At 38.1% G+C, this 19007-nt stretch overlaps 1 long non-coding RNA gene across 3 annotated transcripts in view; it reads right to left on the bottom strand.

Moving 5' to 3' along the window:
* Nucleotides 1-19007, bottom strand: part of LOC121406335 — a 40206-nt gene that overhangs the window by 19142 nt on the left and 2057 nt on the right. For 2 of the 3 annotated variants that reach the window (XR_005968776.1, XR_005968775.1), the window contains exons 2-3: nucleotides 5398-5530; nucleotides 923-1079 (exon numbers count right to left, since the gene is read on the bottom strand). This is a non-coding gene — a long non-coding RNA (uncharacterized LOC121406335). Of the gene's footprint in view, nucleotides 1-620; nucleotides 1080-5397; nucleotides 5531-19007 lie in introns of those variants that run through there. The other variant, XR_005968774.1, reaches the window with a different exon arrangement.

Genomic DNA, 19007 nt, shown 5'->3' with positions numbered 1-19007 from the left:
TAACTCTCTCCAAATGCACATTGAAGGAAAATGAGATGACAAGAAATGTGAAAGGGATGATTTTCAAAGGCTTAAATCAGAACAGTATCCAACTGTGAAGAGAGGGATTTCATAGTTCTGTTAATCTCACAAAATGATACAGCCCCCCCCCCCTCCCCCATTCCTTAGCATCTTAGGGTGCGTTTATATAATCGGGGGGGGGGGGGGGTTACATATACTGCTGTACACATGCGTGACAAAAAAAAACATGTTTAAAGGGTGTTTTTTTCAGTTTTGGACGCGGGCCGCATGTGCACTCGTTAAGTGTACCAAAATCACTGATTTTTTCCAAAAAGAGTGGTTTTGAATGACTGGTCAATGGTCAATCGCAGGTCAAATGTATTTAGGGTATGTTTTTTTTTCAAAGATTTTTTCAAAGACTACAGCCAAATGTGTTTAGGGTATGTTTTTTCCCCAAAGCTTTTTCCCCGAAGTCATATTCTGGCGACAACTTATTTAGGGGCCAAAATGTGTAAATAAACTCACTAAAAACTTTTTTAGAAGGTGTTTGAAAATAATTTGGTCACGCATGTGTATAGGCTTGATAGAGTACAGTGGTAATATTCCGGACACTTAGTCAAGAGAGTTTGAATATATATAAATATGCAAAAATGGCTTACCATAATCATGTAACTCAGACGCATTTGCAAGCGATGTTGCATGCATGCTTCACTAGAAAGCGTATTTTCAATCATTACCTAAAATGCGCTGTTGTGTTGTGAATTGAACCCTTTTCTTTACAAAAGTGCCTGTGTATTTACATGAAAACAAGGAAAGATGCCTCATTAAAAAAAAACAGGGGTATGAATGCATCCTTGAGGTATTGTCCTCAAAGCCCCCTCATCCACCCTTATCTTAACTATCTTATGATGATCAAACTCACCAGAGCTACAAGAGGCTTTGCAATTGACTTTCATCTGCCGATATGAAGCCTGGCAAATTCCTTTAGTCTCGAGCCTCACGGATCACAGGGGATGGGCACGCGCTCTGCATCCAGCACAAAGCGGCAATTCTTGTCGCCATTGTCCGTGTCTCTCAGGCTGTGTCCAGACAAAACAAAACAAAAGCCTCAAAAGCTGGATGCTGCTGATTGTCAGTCAGGCGAGATGGAATATATAGGAGGCTCATTAAGGGATCTATTTGCTAAAGATTCATTCATTTGCAGGCAGGCAGATGCCCCTGGTAAATTCCTTTAGATTGGGGGACACGCATTGCGAACAAGCTACCATTATCTTGCCTTTTCATTTTTTTTCCAGGCTTTTCTGATTCTTTGGTTGTGGCACGTCACGGGACATTCTAGCAATAGATGATGAATTGTAGCACGTTTTAATCCTTGTGCTTTTTTTTGACAGGAGGGATTACAATGGGTACTGTTTTGTTATATGTTTCATTTTGTTTCATTTTCAGCTTTTCAGCTCTTCCCCTTTTCCTCTTACCTATCAATTTTCATCTCTAATTCATTTATCATGTACGATCCTGTCAAATTTTCCCCTTCTTTTTTCTATTGATCAAAAAATTGTTAGCTTTGTAATAAAAGCAGCTAAGCTTACACAAGCACATAAGTTATATAGTATCTACATATAATGTTAGAAGTTTCATAAAACAATCAATGTCATATTTACATGGAGACAGAATAAATAAGGAAAGAGAGGGGGAAGAAATAAAGAAAGGGGTTAAATAAGAATAGAGAGAAGTGGAGACTACACTTGTAATAAAGTAGGCAAACCAAAGAAAGATAGTGTACCACTCCATTAGATTAACAGATGATGCAAATCCAGACCCTTCTAATCATAGCAAACATCTCTCTTATGCAAAAAGTCCATCGTAACACAGATAATGAACAAGTGAATAACGACTATTTGCCTTGGTATAATTATTCCAGTGAGAAGTTGATATTTATTCACAATGTGGCAACAGATGTCAGTAAATAGTATGACAGGAGGGAGGTTACATCTGGGCCCCGTCTTTCAAAGAGTTGCGAATGATCCGATCGATCGCAACTATGGACGGCCAGCAATGTCGTCATCTATTATGCATGTTTGTTCAAAATAATCTCTAGCTATGATGTATATTCATGCAGTAATTGTTTTTTTTTTTAATTCACTGTGCTTCTCTTTGTTTACAAAGGACATTGTGCAAATTTCCTGGAGAAAACTTTATGACACTGATGGATTTCCATAGTTTGATTGGATCAATCGTAACTATTTGTAAGAGGGGTCCCTGATATTAAACTGAAAAAGAGGAGGGTACTCACTTTTATGACAAAAATAAAAGTGTGTTGTTTCAACGTACAAGTAATTCAATTCAGATGAAAAAAGGTAAAACTCAGCAACATCTAAAAAGCATGAAATCATAGTTTCATTGAAACTTTTAGAACTTATTCAAATACATGTTGTAGGAAAAATCTTTCAATTTATTTGACAATATCAAATTTAGAATGATCATTATCATATATCTAATTTTACTTTAGCTTTAAGCATTCTCTTGCCTTAACTTCCATCAACCATAAAGGAATGCATCACGGTTACAGATACATCTAAACCAGCAGCTGAAAACTACTAAAGCTTCAGCATAAAGCAGACAAAACCTACACTAAGCAACATTAAACAAATACAATGAAATTGACAACTGCTACAACAGGGGGCACATAGGAATGCAGCCAGGGATTGGGGGCAGCTGCTCTACCAAGCCTATTATGGCCCTAAAATGGGGGGAAAAGGATGTAACTTTTAGAAAAGTGAATAACTTTGGACAATATGAGTGAAGGACAGCTTTAAAAGTTGATTGAGATGAGTTATTTTTGTGTGATTTTAGAGGATTATCTTTGCATTGTCACTAATAAGGAGCTTACTGTAAAGGTGGATAATTAAAGGTCAGAAAGATGTGTGTGGGTGTGTGTGGGGGGGGGTTCTCCCTTTGAGAGGTCCAGACAAGTAGCCCAGAAACCGCATGACACGAGGTTCTGTTCTATGAAAAAGTTTCATAATATAGGTAACCAAAGTTAATAGTAAATCTATGAAGCACTTAGAGATTTTGTACAGCAGAATTAAGGGCTATATCAAAATGGAATATTATTATTATCATTTAAATGAATACAGTCAAACTTGTCGTCTTGTCTTAGTCACGGTGGCCACCTGTCTAAAGTGGATGAAAGCAGTCTTCAGTGGCCATCAAAATTGTCTTCCATCTGAATGGAATAGTATGCTTTTCACACTGCACTTTTTTCCTTAACCCCGGGAAATTGGTGGGGCTTAAGGGGGGGGGGGTCTTAGCCCCACCAATTCCCAGGGGTAAAGCTTTTAAAGGAAACCAAAACCCAAGAAGAGATGCAATCTTATTGGAAAGAGTAAAATGACAGGAACAATTTAACAAAAGTTTCATCAAAATCGGTTATGAAATAAGCGAGTTATGGACGATTTAAAAAATGTCTTGTTGTACTTACTATGTAGATCCTCAAATTGGCAAACGTGCTTCAAAATGGCTGATTTTGTGGACAACTCTCCAATTGTTTTGTACACATATTTTCAGATTTTCCCCCTTTATTTTACATATTTCATATTATCTCCTCCTGACCTTGACATATATGGTGTGGATTATATTTTCCCATGACATATGTTGTACTCAGAAGGAGGCAAGATGCAATTTGAAACATAATGAGGAAAATCTGAAAATTTGTGTACAAAACAAATAGAGAGTTGTCCACAAAATCAGCCATTTTAAAGCACGTTTGCCAATATGAGGATGCCCACAGAAAGTGCAACAAGAGTTTTCAAACTCCCATAACTTGCTTATTTCATAACTGATTTTGATGAAACTTTTTTTAAATTGTTCCTCTCATTTTACTCTTTCCAATAAGATTACTTCGATTCTTAGGTTTTGGTTTCCTTTAACTCGCTTTGTTTTCACACTACGTTTTAGCAAAGTGGGCTAGCACGGTAAATAGTACAGTACTATCTGGCCCTAGCTGGCTTATTGTGGGGCTAGCACCAATATCGAAATGCTAAGAGATGCAGTGTGAAACAAAACCGGGCTAAGGAAAAGTGGGGCTAAGCATTAGCCAATCACAGCAGTCGAAATTGCACGTTAATCACGATCTGTATGTTAAAATCATAATCATGAGCTGTGTGATAGTCCGGAGTTAAGGCATAAACCCCTGCTAAGCAAAGAGTATGGGGTTAAGAAAGACAGTGTGAAACCAAATAAAACAAAGTATGGGGTTCAGGATAGTCCGGGGTTAAAGATAGTATGGGGTTAAGAAAATGCAGTGTGAAAAGCATATAAGTGATATAGAACCTGTCTATGAAAGCCCTCCCTCTGTTGCCCTTTACTCCTAGGTTGCCTTAAAAAGCTTTTTGCATATTTGAAATATTTCTCCGCTTCCTGGTTACACTTTCATTTTAATTCATTTTTTTTCTTACAGTCAGGTGAATTAATACGTCAGCAAAAAAGGTTCAACAAACTTTGTGAATTGGAAATACCCAGAGCATGGATAGATATTGACGAGTCATGCTTGGATAGAGTGGAAATGATTCTTTCACGAATCAAAGCCAGGGCTTTCTGGTTTTGGTAGAATGATAAGAAATAAGGGAGATGAGAATGAAAAAGTAAAAAAAAAAGAGAAAAAGAAGAAAAAAAGAAGAACGCTAAATACAGAAAATGCAAAGTATAGGTCTACTGAATGAAGAGATGGAAGGAAGTCTCATTATTCAGCTTCAAGAAATGAAAATACATATATACATATATACTTGAGTCACCCTTCAGACAAAGCAGAATAGTTTACAGGTATAAGATAGGAGGACGACTGTACCTACAGGCAATAAAATATACCGGACACAGGAATAATAATAACAACGGTATATTTACCCAGGGTAGCCACTTCAGTTCCGAAAACTGTTCTCCCAGCCAGCCCTGCTGTTATCATTACCTGGCCAAGCTAGGCTGAGGAATTACTTCCTGCAGGTACCCATTTACCTCACCTGGGTCGAGTGCAGCACACTGTGGATGAATTCCTTGCTGAAGGAAACTACGCAATGTCTGGGATTTGAACCCACGACCCTCTGTTTCAAAGTCCGGAGACTAATCCGCCGGGCCATGATGCTCTACGTGTAATAGTGTCAAAGAGAGGGGGATAAAGTGCCGCAGCTAGGTTCAGGATAGAAAGAGGGGGATAAAAGATCCCCCATAAATAAAGATAAAAAATAGAAAGAAGAGAATGCAGTGAACGGGGGATAGAATGAGCGGGTAGGGGGGTGTGACTCAGAGTGAGAGAAAGAGAGAGGACAAAAAAGAAGAATGAAGAAAAAAAGACTTATTATGTAATTATGATGATTATTCATCAAACTAAATAACCCAACTCACCTTGCAAAAGGTTAATTCCTCAGACTTTCAAAGAGCGATGTTCCCTGGGACATTCCTCGGATCCCAGCATGCTCGGCCAGAACAATGTCGCCCCGTTGCCAATTGCAGGATCAAAGATGTTACTGTCCGAACCCTGCGAAGGAACACAAAAGAGATTATTAAGTTCTGATCTGGTTTAAGAGGATATATCGAAGACATATCAAACCCTCATTACTACAAATTTTTAAAGGTCAAGTCCACCTCAGAAAAATGTTGATTTGAATCAATAGAGAAAAATCAGACGAGCACAATGCTGAAAATTTCATCAAAATCGGATGTAAATAAGAAAGTTATGGCATTTCAAAGTTTCGCTTATTTTTTACAAAATAGTTATATGAACGAGCCAGTTACATCCAAATGAGAGAGTTGATGATGTCACTCACTCTCTATTTCTTTTGTTTTTTATTGTTTGAATTTTACAATATTTCAATTTTAACGAATTTGACGATTAGGACCTCCTTGCCTGAAGCACAAAATGTTAAAATAATGGAATTCCACGTGTTCAGGGATGAATGAAACTTCATTTCACATGACATTGATGAGAAAATGAAAATATTTCATATAATAAAATACAAAAGAAATAGTGAGTGAGTGATGTCATCAGTTCCCTCTTTCGTCAAAACAGTGATTTTGAGCCAAAACATGCACTTAAGTTGATATTTCAGTCTGTAGACTAGGTCTACGAGAAGCTAAACAACTTCAGCCAGGCTGGGCTGGTCCGTGTACTAGCAAGCAGAGCTACCAAGTCTCACGCATTATGCGTGAGACTCAAGCATTTTGGACTCTTGTTCATCCCTCAAATCTCTGTCTCACGCAACTATCACAGCCTATCCCCATATACATTGTACACAATGTCTGTGATCTCACTCAGATTCACAGAAAATCTCACGCATAGCTGGTCTTTGAACTTGGCATCTCTGAGCAAGGGAAAGATGCCGTTGGGGCTCGAATCATGGGAGTTTGTGAAAGTGGTTGATATACAAACATGGACCTACTAGGTCCATGGTACAAACAATTCAGGGTGTGTGTCATGGCCGCCCCTAATAATTCAGGCTTCAAAGGGTTAATGATATGATTTCAGATACATGGAGGTGCGACGGCCCAGTGGTCTAAGGCGCATGGCTATACATGGAAAGTCTGGGGTTCAATCCCTGGCCGCAGCACCTATGTGCATGAGCAAGGCATTTAATCAACAATTCTCCTTTATCCTGCATTCAAGGAAATAGAAATGTTACATGCATTGTTGGTAACTAGGTGTGCACTTGTTTTTTTGCTTTTTTTAATAATTTCAGAAAGGATCTGCCACATTGCTTGTTGGCATTCAAATTAATTTTACTCACTCATGCATACAATATGCATCATATGACTTGCATCAGATGAAATAGGAGACTCTACTTTTAACAATGGTATGCCATTTTGTCAATCATATATGTGATGAAGTATCAATAATTGCCTTTTTTATTCATTTCCCTCTCCACACAGGGATTTCTTTAATCATCCATCATAATAAAGTCATAATTTCAATGACCAATCAGACTTATGGCGGTACAATTGGTTTCATTTTTTTTCTGTGAGACACTGTATATTATAAGACCACGTAATCAAAATAATGCACCCTGGGTAAGGATACAGGAACTATATATGAGCAGTTTTAATCTTGTGCTGGCACTGTTCAAAGTGACTCTGGTCCATTGGCTTTAACTGTCAAAAAGAGCTAGTTTCACTTTGTATCAAAGAAAGAATTTTGATACTGATTTTTCTGGGGAATCCCCACTCAAACCCAACAAAGTTGGGTTGCATATTTTAATGATTTGTGGTGCAAATGTCATGGGAAAATACTTGTTTATTCAGGCTAACTTTCTATTTGCTTGCAGGTTGGGCTTTTAAAAGCATTCTTCAAATGACTTGCTTGTTAAAAAAAATGGATGAAAATGAAATACCTGTATGATTTTATTGTTTGCACTTTGGGTCGTTCAGATATGCCATTCCGTGTTCTCATGCAAGAACAAATTTTGATTTAAAATGATGAAGTATAACTGTGAAAAGTTAGATATGGCCATTAGGGCTGTCTGCACCAGCCCAAGTTTTCTAATAATCGGGTTATTTCTGATCCAACAAATTATCCTGATCTGAGCAATCTCAAGATTTTTTGTAATGGAGATGCAATCATCGCGATAGTTCGCTGGATGAGTTATTATCCAGCAGGACTGCTGGTTGATTTTTAATACTCAGTGGGCCTTGGGGGCGACGTGGTCTAGTGCTAATGACTCTGGTCTTTCAATCAAATGAATGTGGGTTCAAATCCCAGCCTTGGTGTGTTTTCCTTCAGCAAGAAATTTACCCACATTGTGCTGCACTTGACCCAGGTGAGGTGAATGGGTACCCGGTAGGATTTATTCCTTGAATGCTTTAGCGCCTATATGGTCGCTCAGCTACAGCCGGGGTAATAATATGATACCAAGTTTCAAGTACAGTAGAGTATATGCAATTATAGTAGCTGTGATATATAAATGGAACATATTATTGTTTAAAAGAAGTCACAACACCCCACATCTGCTGTATATTATAAAGTCTGAAAAGGCCAGAAGACTGGTATCTTTAATATAGTATTTAGTATTCAAGTCCCACTGAAACACCAATATCTAATAATGCATTGAGTTTCACTTGCCACTCTCAATCCAGGAGTTACAGGTGTAAGAAAAGATCCAAAGCTAATGTAATTTTGGTAATTATAGTCAATTCAAAAGCGATTTAATTTGATACTGATCCAATGGGAGAGGAGAATGTGTTTATATTATACATGGACAAACCAAATCTGATGGTCTCTATCCAGGTTTACACGGTAAAGCTAATGTAATCTGTTCAAAATAGTAAATGCAACAGCACTTTGCTTTTATATTCTCCTGGAAGTGGAGAAAGTTTACAATGTAGATAGGCCAACTGACTGTGATGATCTCAATCCAAATTTAAATGGTAAGATGCAAAAGCTAATATAATATGTTCAATATCATAAATGCAACAGCGCCTTCCTTCGATATTCCCCTGGGAGTGGAGAATGGGTTTTGCACTGTTGATAAGCCAAGCGAATGTGATGATTTCAATTCAGATTGAATAGTAGGATGAAAAGTTAATGTAACATGTTTAGTTTTGCTAATGCCAATGACAATGACAATGTTCTGATCCTCCCCTGGGAGTGGGGAGTGCTCTACCACAGTGAATATGCAAACTGAATTTGATGTCCGGGCTTGGAAGTTGACAAATGGAATTGATCCTTCTAAATAAATTTCACCAAATATTCTGGGCAAAGTAACCTAGCAATCCTTAGTGATGGGGAGGGAAAAGTAAATTGTTGTGAGAGCAGTTTTCGAGCGAATTTCACTCATCTTTAAGAGCTATTGTTCAACAATACAGCCTTTGATAAACTTATTCCTTATTTTATGCAACTTTTTCAAATTTGAGGATGCAAGTTACTGAACCCCATACGATTTGCCCTAGATCTAATGACATCATTAATGTAAATATGGGGCACTATTGTGACCTTCGGAGAGTTTAATGGAGAGTTTAATTGACATATCACATATTCAATGATTCAATAGGAGTAAGTAAAAATTAAACATAACTACCAGTATAATTCAGGAAGAGGTGAAATATGTGTCATGCTTTATGCAAAGGGAAGTGAACCTTTCCCTTCCCGACCCCACCCCACTTCTCTCTCTCTCCAATGCAAAGTAATACATCTTCATAAGATGTGAAGTTAAGGGGGGTAGTCCTCCACAAATTCCACTGACTAGTTCATCCAGACGATGCATTAGTTACGTTAGATCTTATTCTCATTTTTCCTTTGCTATATTATTTTCTTATTCAACTTCTTCTCTCCCTCCTCCTTTTTCCTTCTTTTTCTGAGAACTTGTTTTCCTTTTTTTCTTCCTCTTCTTCATTTACTATACTTACACACTCATCGTGAATGGAGGTCTCTGCTGAAGACCATGTCAAAATATAATAGGATAAAATAGAAACTAAACTTAAGTACCAGTATAATTCAAGGAAAGGTGAAACATGTGTCATACTTTATGCAAAGGGAAGTGAACCTTTCCTTCTCCCCCTCCCCTTCCCCACCCCCCTCTTGCTCCCCTCTCTCTCTCTCTCTCTCTCACTCCAATGGAAATTCCTGCAACCATCTTCATAAGATATGAAGTAAGAGGGCGTAGTCCTTTACAACTACCAATGACTAGTACATCAAGACGATGCATTAGTTACATATAGATCTTATTCTCATTTGTGGAAGCATTGTGGTGTAGTGGTTCGGACTCTCGCCTTGCAATCAGAGGGTCGTATGTTCGAATCTCACCACGGCAAAGCGTCAATCCACACTTTGCCACTCTCCACCCAGGTGTTAAATGGGTACCCCGTAGGATGCAAAAGCCCATGTAGTATGCCTAGTAATCGAGAAAGTGCATACGTTGTGTACTGGCATGCCAGGATCCGATGACCGGGGTAATAGTAATTGCGATGTAAAGTGCTTAAAAACAAAGTATAGTAAGCACTATATAAATGTAACTATTATTAATATTTTTCTTTTGCTTATTATTTTCTTATTCGACTTCTTCTCCCCCTCCTATTTCCTTCCTCTTCTACAAAACCTATATTTTCACACTCATTATGAATGAACATGTCTCCTGAAGCCCATGTCAAAACAACAACTGGCCACCTTAATTCTAAAATTTATTGTCTTTTTCTATCTAATCTCTAATTTTCAAGCCAATTTACACCCCCCCCCCCCCCCTCTTACCACCCCACCCTCCAACCATGGATCTACTATTGGCTGAATCTAACACCGCTCCGACCGACTACGTATCACATTCCAACTTTGATCTTACAAAGTCAAGCAATTCACTCAGAACTCAAATTACACCAGACTTGAATAAATGTTCATAAATACAAAGCATCCAACATTTTTTTTGGGGGGGGGGGGGTTCACAAAGCAATAAGTGTTACTTAAAGTCATGCCTAACTATTGTACTACGTCTACTTAGCTTGTTGGGAGACTGAATGTCAAACATTCGTAACGTTGCACACACGATGTACCACCCAAAATGTACTATTGCACGGCTTTAGGTGACGTCACAATACGATTCAATAATTCATTGCGCTTAGTAAAAATGAAGGTAAATGCGCAATGCTGTCTGCGGTCATGTGCGCTTGTGGGATATTGCTTTTCATTTTCAATATATTTGCTCCCTTATCATAAAGTACTACACGGAAATACCCTTGTTTTTTAAAAAATATTTTCACTAAACTCTGAGGCGTTGTACAACACAAATAGCGAATATTCTTATTCGTGCAATAACGCCTCATTGAATAGAGCATCTTTCTTTCGCCTCATGCGAAATCTGGCACCATCGCACTCATGCCTATTAACTATTTGTATACTGTCGTGCACATGATATCTAATGTGCAACCTTACTGATTAATTAATATACACAGACATCATCCAGGGGGCCTTTTCATAAAGCTGTTTGTAAGTTAAGAGCAACTTTAAGAACGACGGGTGAACCTTTCTTACCCGCTAAGTAATCACCAATGAACATTTAATGGTGCAATTCATTTACCATAAGAAAGGATCACCAGTCATTCTTAAAGTCGCTCTTAACTTAATCTGGGAATTTATGACCAACTTTAGGTCACACTTCTATCTTTGTGAAAACCCCCCTGCTATTTTTATCACTGGCATAATAGGCATTCAAGTCAATGCCATTCCAAATTGCTATTCACTGCATACCAGTAAGTAATGTCTCTCCTTTCAATATTTCATCTCTTCTTTTTTCTCCCCTGTTTTGTGCTTGGATGGGAAATCACTCGAATCATTTGAAAATGATTCATTGCGATTTGAAAAGACAGGAAATGCTAAAATTGGAACTTTTCTCCCCATTATTATTTGTAAACAAAACAAATTACTGTTTTTTCAACCCCTATTGCTGAATCAGCCTTGTCCCTATCTAGTCAGCATTCATCCAAATTATTTGTTTGTGTGGCATAACTGTTAGGTGTATCATGTTAACAGGTTCTTCAGTTAATTTAAATGCTGTTTATGCTTTAATTGCCTCATTAATTAAAGTATAGATCTACAAATTTGAGCCAGCTGCTAGCATCATATCTAATTCTATCTTGAATATTAAGTGGTTCCTCTCAGGTGCGGATCCAGGGGGGGGGCACATGCAACCTGTGAGAAGCAAAATTGAAATTTATAATGTAAAAATGCCATTAAAAGTTAGGTGTGCCCCCCATTTTGAAACTGAAGACCTTTTTTCCTTTTTTTGGGGGGGGGAGGGGCTTGTCAATTTTTTTGTGTACAAAATATCCTTAATTTGTGATTGAAAACTTTTTGGGGGCATGTCAAAATTTTCCTCAGAAAAATATGCACCCCCTTTTGTAAAATTCTGGATCCGCCCCTGGTTCCTCTGATTGTAGTAATGACATGAAAAAAAACTTTTTTTATGTAGTATAGGCCTACACCACTCTTCTACAGTAAACAGTCATGTAGCTCAGCCAGCAGAGCAGGAGTCTTGCAATACGGTGACCCGCATGCGATTCCCAGTCAGTATGCCAGTACCCTTCGGTAAGGACTCTCAGCCATTAGCCCCCTGGGTAATCTTTCTTGCTTCCAATATCCCATATTCCTTCTCAAGCCCCCTCCATTGTGAACCCTTCCCTCCCTAGCTGCGCATCTCCGCCTTCGGACAGAATTCTTAGAATGATTTAATCAATACTGTCCCCAGATAAACTTTGTCCCCTCATTTATATCATTACTTATTATTGTTTGTTTGGTGTCACCTGTGCCTGGAAGGCGTAAAGCGAACTGAATCACTGAGACACGCAGGTCTCTCCTCCCGATATAACTGATTGGGGGAGTGAAGGTGGACCACTACACCAGGTTTCCCCCTTACTCTTATACGAATAGTGCAGTGGGTTCTTAACGTGCAAAGGTAATGACTCTCCTCTATAAGGGGCCTCCATTTAACATCCTATCCAAGGGACAGTGTTTTCCACTGTAACATAGCCTGCATCTACGGAACAGGGATGTGTTTACACACAACGCACTGGCTTCAGTCATCCGCCCCGGATGGACTCGAACCCACGATCTTTGGTTCGACAGGCAGACGCTTGACAGACTGAGCCAGACAGGCAGATACGCCCTCCTGAAAAATATTTACTCTTCAAATTTGATGTATCATCTTCACACATTCTGCAGGATTTATCCGAGAGTTACCTCATTTTTCTTTAATTACCATCACCTTTTTGAAGTTCATCTTTTGTCCATTTTGCTGATGTTTGCATGGAACATGTTTCATCCTTCTGTCTGCAGACTCATTGCGTGACTTTGAAGTAATGTGTTTTCATTCGGCGCATTCTTCTTGCACTTTGCCCAAAAATTCCTCACTTTGTTCGAAATGTTTATGTCTGTAACCATTTTCTCACGCTAACATATTTTGGTGGTTTTTAAATTTCCTTAAATATTCATACAATAGAAAGAATTTTTTAAAAATATCCAACCGCCCCTCCTGCAACCTTTTGCAAAATAAGGTTTGAAAAATTTCCATCAACAAAAAAAGATAATGGCAAATTGTAAACAAATTATTGGGAATCTATAAGGCAATTGTTTTGGTCATTTCTATGGCAAAACCAGCCTTGGTCATGAAATGTTGTGTTGGAATGGAGGAAAATAAGACAGAATGGTGAAAGTTTGAAAGAAATCGGACAAGCAATAAGAAAGTTATGGCTGTTTTAAAATTTAGATCCATAAGACTATGTAGATTTCAAATTGGCAACTGAGTTAGTAAATTATGACAAAGGGCAAGGACAACTTTGCCACAGGCCATGTACTTAATTATCAGGGATTTCTGGTTCCCTCCTATTTACCTATTCCCCTGGAGCAGAAATCTAAATATAACCCAGGTTGTTATATTGTTTCATGTCCTCATGAAAGAAAAATAAAATTTGAAGTAAAACTTTCGGATAAAATGACATTTTGGCAATTTTATGTATTGGAGTACATGGAAGAGTAGTCCTTGCCTTACATCACTATGTCATCACATATGTAGCCAATTTGAAGCCTCCATGTGCATAGTGATTACCAATACTTACAACTTTAAAAAATTCTAAACTTTCTTTCTAGTTGTTTGTCCGATATTGTTCAAACTTCCACCTATCAACTTGTCTGATTTTTCTTTTTCCTCTAGAAACAATTTTCTATTTGGGTTGGATTCAATTTTAAAAACATTTGCAACCTAGCAACCTGGGGGGGGAGGCAGGGGGTGATTTGATCAGAATGATACTTGCTCAAATCGACCTCTAGTTCATAGGTCAAACTCACTGATCTGTGATATGCAGTGGATGGGCTTGAAAAGAGGTATAAACGGTGAAGATGGAAAAAAAAAATCATAATTGATATTTTGGTGTCTTGTTAAAGATGAATACCGGTTGTGGTAATGATCTCAAAATGAGTTCGAACAGGATTCAATTAAATTACCACCAAGTGTTTGCATGTATAAATGTGTAAAAAAATTCTGGAAGGAAATTCGCAATTGCTGAGAAATGGGCAAAATAAGCACAGAATTCCATCAAATGGTGGGTCGTTTTAGAAGCAATATTTTACAAAGATACTTATCTTTTTAAAATCATGAAATCTTAGCTCAAAATTGATAATTACATTGATTACATTAATATACATGATCTAGAGGTATAACATTTTGACAATTAACCTTAATTTAAAAGATTTATTCATGAAATAATTGTTTGCTGCAACTATACTGTCTTTCTCCTTTATATTGAATGCATAGAGCCTTGATGGTTAACGTCAGTCTCAACTGTGTTCATTGAAGCAATTAGTGCTACAGCATTTATGAATAGCAGAATTAAATTTGAGCCTAACTGTATAACAAGCCCAAGCAAAGATGACTTTATAGATAACCTAACTATACAGTATACATTCCCATCCTCCCCCCCCCCCCCCCGGGCTTCACCAAATATCATTTGCTTACATCATCACCCCCTTACCTCAGTCAAAATAATTAATGATTTTAATTTGGGCGGCCCCCTCCCCTCAATTGCAATGCCACTTTCTGCAGTCCCCCTTCCTCAACCATAAAGAATTTTCTCTTGAGTGGCCCCCTTATCTCCCATCCGTGGCAATACCTCACGCTGCTTAGCTGGAGTCCACCCCCCCCCCCGCCAAAATCAATTTTCATCAGAGTTGTCCCCTCCCTTCCCTGGGAGCTCCCCTTTCTACATAGTCCAACCCCCTCCCTAAATCAAAATAGATTTTCATCTGAATGACCTCCCTCACCACCCCCCCCCCGTTTGTGGCAATGACCCTTTTTATATAGTCCTGCCCCTCCCTTAACTTTTTCAGTCTGGCCCCTTCCCTCCTTTGCAATACCCCTTTTGGCATAGTCCCTCCCCTCCCTCGATCAAAATGGATTTTAATTTGAGAGGCCCCCACTGCCTCACCTCCCGGCAACGTCACCCCTTCCTCAGCATAAAGTAATTTTCATCCGAATTGCCCCCTCCTTACAATAAAAGCCCCTTTCTGCATAGCCCCCCCCCCCATCTCCTTCAAAAAAAGGAATATCCAAGCTAAGTCTGCAGGCCCTCCCCTCCCTGACATCGCCCCCTCCTATCTACCAAATCAACCTGTCGCCAAGTACTGCTGTCGAATATTCATCCGGCCTTCGGGGTACATCGCCCGCCATAGAAAATCACTGACTCTGACTCGGCTAAACCTAAAGAATGTGGTTAAATGCCCACTAAAGCGAATAACTCTTTCATACGCCGTACCAACAGCACCCCCCAAAATGTAAAGAAAACCTCAATGTAGCGTCAAAAAAGGTAGAATCATATCTCATCTCGACATCACATTAGCCCCAGCTTTATGAATGACAAAAGAGAATGGGAAAGGTAAGGACATTGGCTTAAAGGTAAATGCTAGTTTTGGTAACGATATCAAAATGAATTCGTACAGAATCCAATGAAATGACCACCAAAGTGTCTGTTTGTATAAATGAAACGCACGTGCCAGAGGATTCTTGAAGAAATTGTGTAATTGCTGAGAAATAAGCAAAATAAGCGCAGATTCGGTCACTTCCGTTGGGTCTTTATTCCAGCAATATTAATACACTGTCCCATGTGTGCCTATCTGTGTTGGTGATCTTCAGTGTGAAAATTTTTCAGCGTAGATTTCAAGATTTCACAAAGTTCAGTTTATGTAACTATACCAGATCTAGATCCTCAATTATATTCTGACAATTAAGCCTGGTTTTACAGACTTTCTCATGAAAACAGTGTTTACTGCAACTACTGGAATTTCTCTTTAATGAACAGGTACACAATAGAAATGAATAAGATGGATCGGTTAAGCATTTTTACGGGTATTGTTCGGAGAGGAAGCTATTACCAAATGGTCGCTGTCCAGGAAATTGGAATCGGGGAGCACGAGACAGAGTTTCCAGTGGGTTTGAAGTCAAATTGTTACACTGTTAGGGAAGAATACTAGTATACAAACTATTGTAGTTGATTTCAAGCACACAGCAAAGTCTGACTCTTGAACTTGTCAGAGGGGAAGTTCACCCTGAAGAAAACTTTATTGTAAAAATAGCAGAAAAAAATGATGAAAAAATATTGGCGAAGGTTTGAGGAAAATCCATCAAAGAATAAAGTTATTAGGATTTCAATTATTTTATTTAGACGTCATATGCGAGCAGCTCTCCTACATATCGTATCGTCAAAAATGAATGCAATGTCATTTTCTCATAAAAATGAAAATGGTTTCACTGTACCTTCAGTAGGGGGTGTTGCAAGAAAATATTTGCAATCAATTGCAAATATTCTGTTGCAATTTTACAACTGATAAATGTTTGCAAATCAGATTAAACTTTTTGTTTCAAGGAACAAATAAGCAATCAATCACTAATTTGCAGTTAACTGTGTAACATCGTGGCAGCGGTGGGATGTATTGTGGAGATGGAATGAAAGATGAGATCATGACAGTGTATGTGGATTGAGAGGATGGAAAGAAGGATGAGATGAGTAGGAATGGAAATAAATAAGTTGAATGTAAACAATAAAGTATGGAAAGCCAAATGTAAGAGTAAAGACTAAAATAGATAGACCCAGCAAAATTTACTGTTACAACTGCAAGACATGATTGACTTAGGGACCAGAAATTAACTTGCAATCGATCTCAAGTTTCTTGCAATGCCCCATTAGACTACATGAATATTGGACGAACTGATGATAGATCAAATGCTCATAGACGAGCCGCCAATTGGATGAATCTGCAGTAGATCAATTGAAAATGATATTCAGAAACCTAACCGTTGTGAGGATCATTACTGTTGGAGGTGGGGGTGTTCAAAAAATATTTGACAAGATTATCAGAGCAAATGTTAACCTACATCCAGTTTTATCTGCTAAAATCTCCAGACGAAAAAGAAGAATATAACCTCTTTAGAAAACAATTAGACTAAGTCATATTGCTTTTGTGTCTTTTCTCTCTCACTTGCTCTCCACAGTCATGTCGCCATGGTGCCAATAGATGCACAAAGAGATCACATTTTTCACTAAAATCAAAAGAACGTAATCTTAAAATTGACAAAAAGTGATGCCAGGGAGTAATCCTGATCCTTTCTTCCACATTTTTTGCCATGATTTTGCTTCATTAGTCGGTTATTGCCTTCCTTTGTTACTTTTTTAAAAATTTATTTATTTTTCATTTGTACGAGTCATGGGAAGCAACCTGCTCTTCTCTCCTAAATCAAGCTAAAAAATATAAAACAAATAAGGTTTAAAAGAAGCCAGGAAGCGACATTACTAGTGTTCCGCTACATTGGCCCACTCCAGGCTCCTAGCTATCTATTCTTGTTGTGATGAATTGCCAACGATGACGACAAATTTGTGATTCTCCTGTGCACACCCCCACACATCCTTTGCCTTTTTTGTCGCACCTGTAATAAATCTACCGTGCAGGCCAAAGGTCGGCTTTTTGGCAATATTGTAATTGATGAATTTCAGGAAGTTTTTACAGATAATCGGATTATATTTCAACTTGTGTCTCTTCTGTTGATCAAGGTGATCTGGGAAGATGTCAGTGTGCTGTGGTGTTTGATTAAAAAGAATATTTATCCCGATATTGACAAACAATTTGATATGCTTTATTTACAGTTTGGGGGCAGGGGGAAGATTTGTAGAGGTGTTGTGGCTCAGTGGATAAGTCTCTGGACTTTGAACCACAAGGTTTGGGGTTCAAATCCCACCGCAGCACTTGCGTCCTTTGGCAAGGCACTTGCATTTGCATTTGCATTTTGGCAAGGCACTCGCATTTGCCACTCTCCACCCAAGTGTAGTAAATGGGTACCTGGTAGGAAGAAATTCCTTGAATGCTCAAGTGTCCGATCAGGATAGCCGTGCTAAAGCCGGGGTAATACTATATAGTATGCAGCGCTTAGTGACATTTGGATTGAGCGCTATGTAAATTTTGCATATTATTTTCATTACCACTTGCATGATACTGATGAAGAAAATATTCAAATCTGCACCTTCAATGCCAAGGCAACATTGTACATTTCTGAGCTTAAAGAATCTTTAAAGGTGCCAAATTACACCTTTCCCACCATAAAGGTGCAAAATTACTTACTGATAATACTCTCTTGCATGAATTATAGATTATCGTTTTAATGCACACTGCAAGAACTCCGGTGTTGATTTAACACCATTACGGAATCTATATTATGTCCACACCATAGAAGTATTGAACAACACCAGTTTGGAATCAAACCGATGCGGTTTTTATACTAATTGGTGTTGTATAAACACCTATCTGGTGTTAGACCAAAACGAAACTGACGTTCAATAAAGAGTACTAATTGACTTAGTAAATTTCTTAGCATTCATTTGGCTAAACAAAAAAACTTATGCAGATGACTTCCAGGTAATTTACTGTATTAAGCCAACTTTAAGCAAAATACTGAACCAGCCAAGTGCGCAATGAATGTATCCACCTAGCACAGCATGTAATTCATGAATAATACATTTGTAAGCTGCGATCTAGTTTTTTCAGTATTATGCTAATTTTTGGATTTTTCTCTTTTTATTCACATTAAATTTTTGCTGGGGTGGACTTGTCTTTTAAAATGAAAATGATTGAAAAAAAAAAATCTGGCTTAAAGGGGAAGTTCACCCTGACAAAAACTTTATTGTAAAAATAGCAGAAAAAATAATAAAAAATATTGCCGAACGTTTGAGAAAAATTCATCAAATAATTAAAAAGTTATTAGAATTTCAATTATTTGATTTGTGACGTCATATGCGAGCAGCATTCCTACATAGCGAATGGTAAAAAATCAATAAAATGTCATTTTCTCAGAAAATTGAAAATGGTATTCACTGTACCTTTTGTATATCAATAGACAAATTATTTCACACCCGATCATGAATAGAAAACAAAATTAAGTCATCAGGAACCATGCAAAATTTGAAATTCATGCATTTTATATTACATAACACATGGGGCAGCTGCT

This window comes from Lytechinus variegatus, chromosome 19, assembly GCF_018143015.1.
Source record: "Lytechinus variegatus isolate NC3 chromosome 19, Lvar_3.0, whole genome shotgun sequence".
NCBI classification, from domain to species: Eukaryota; Metazoa; Echinodermata; class Echinoidea; order Temnopleuroida; family Toxopneustidae; genus Lytechinus; species Lytechinus variegatus.
Note: the sequence above shows the minus strand (reverse complement) of the source record. Positions and strands in the feature narration are given on the sequence as shown.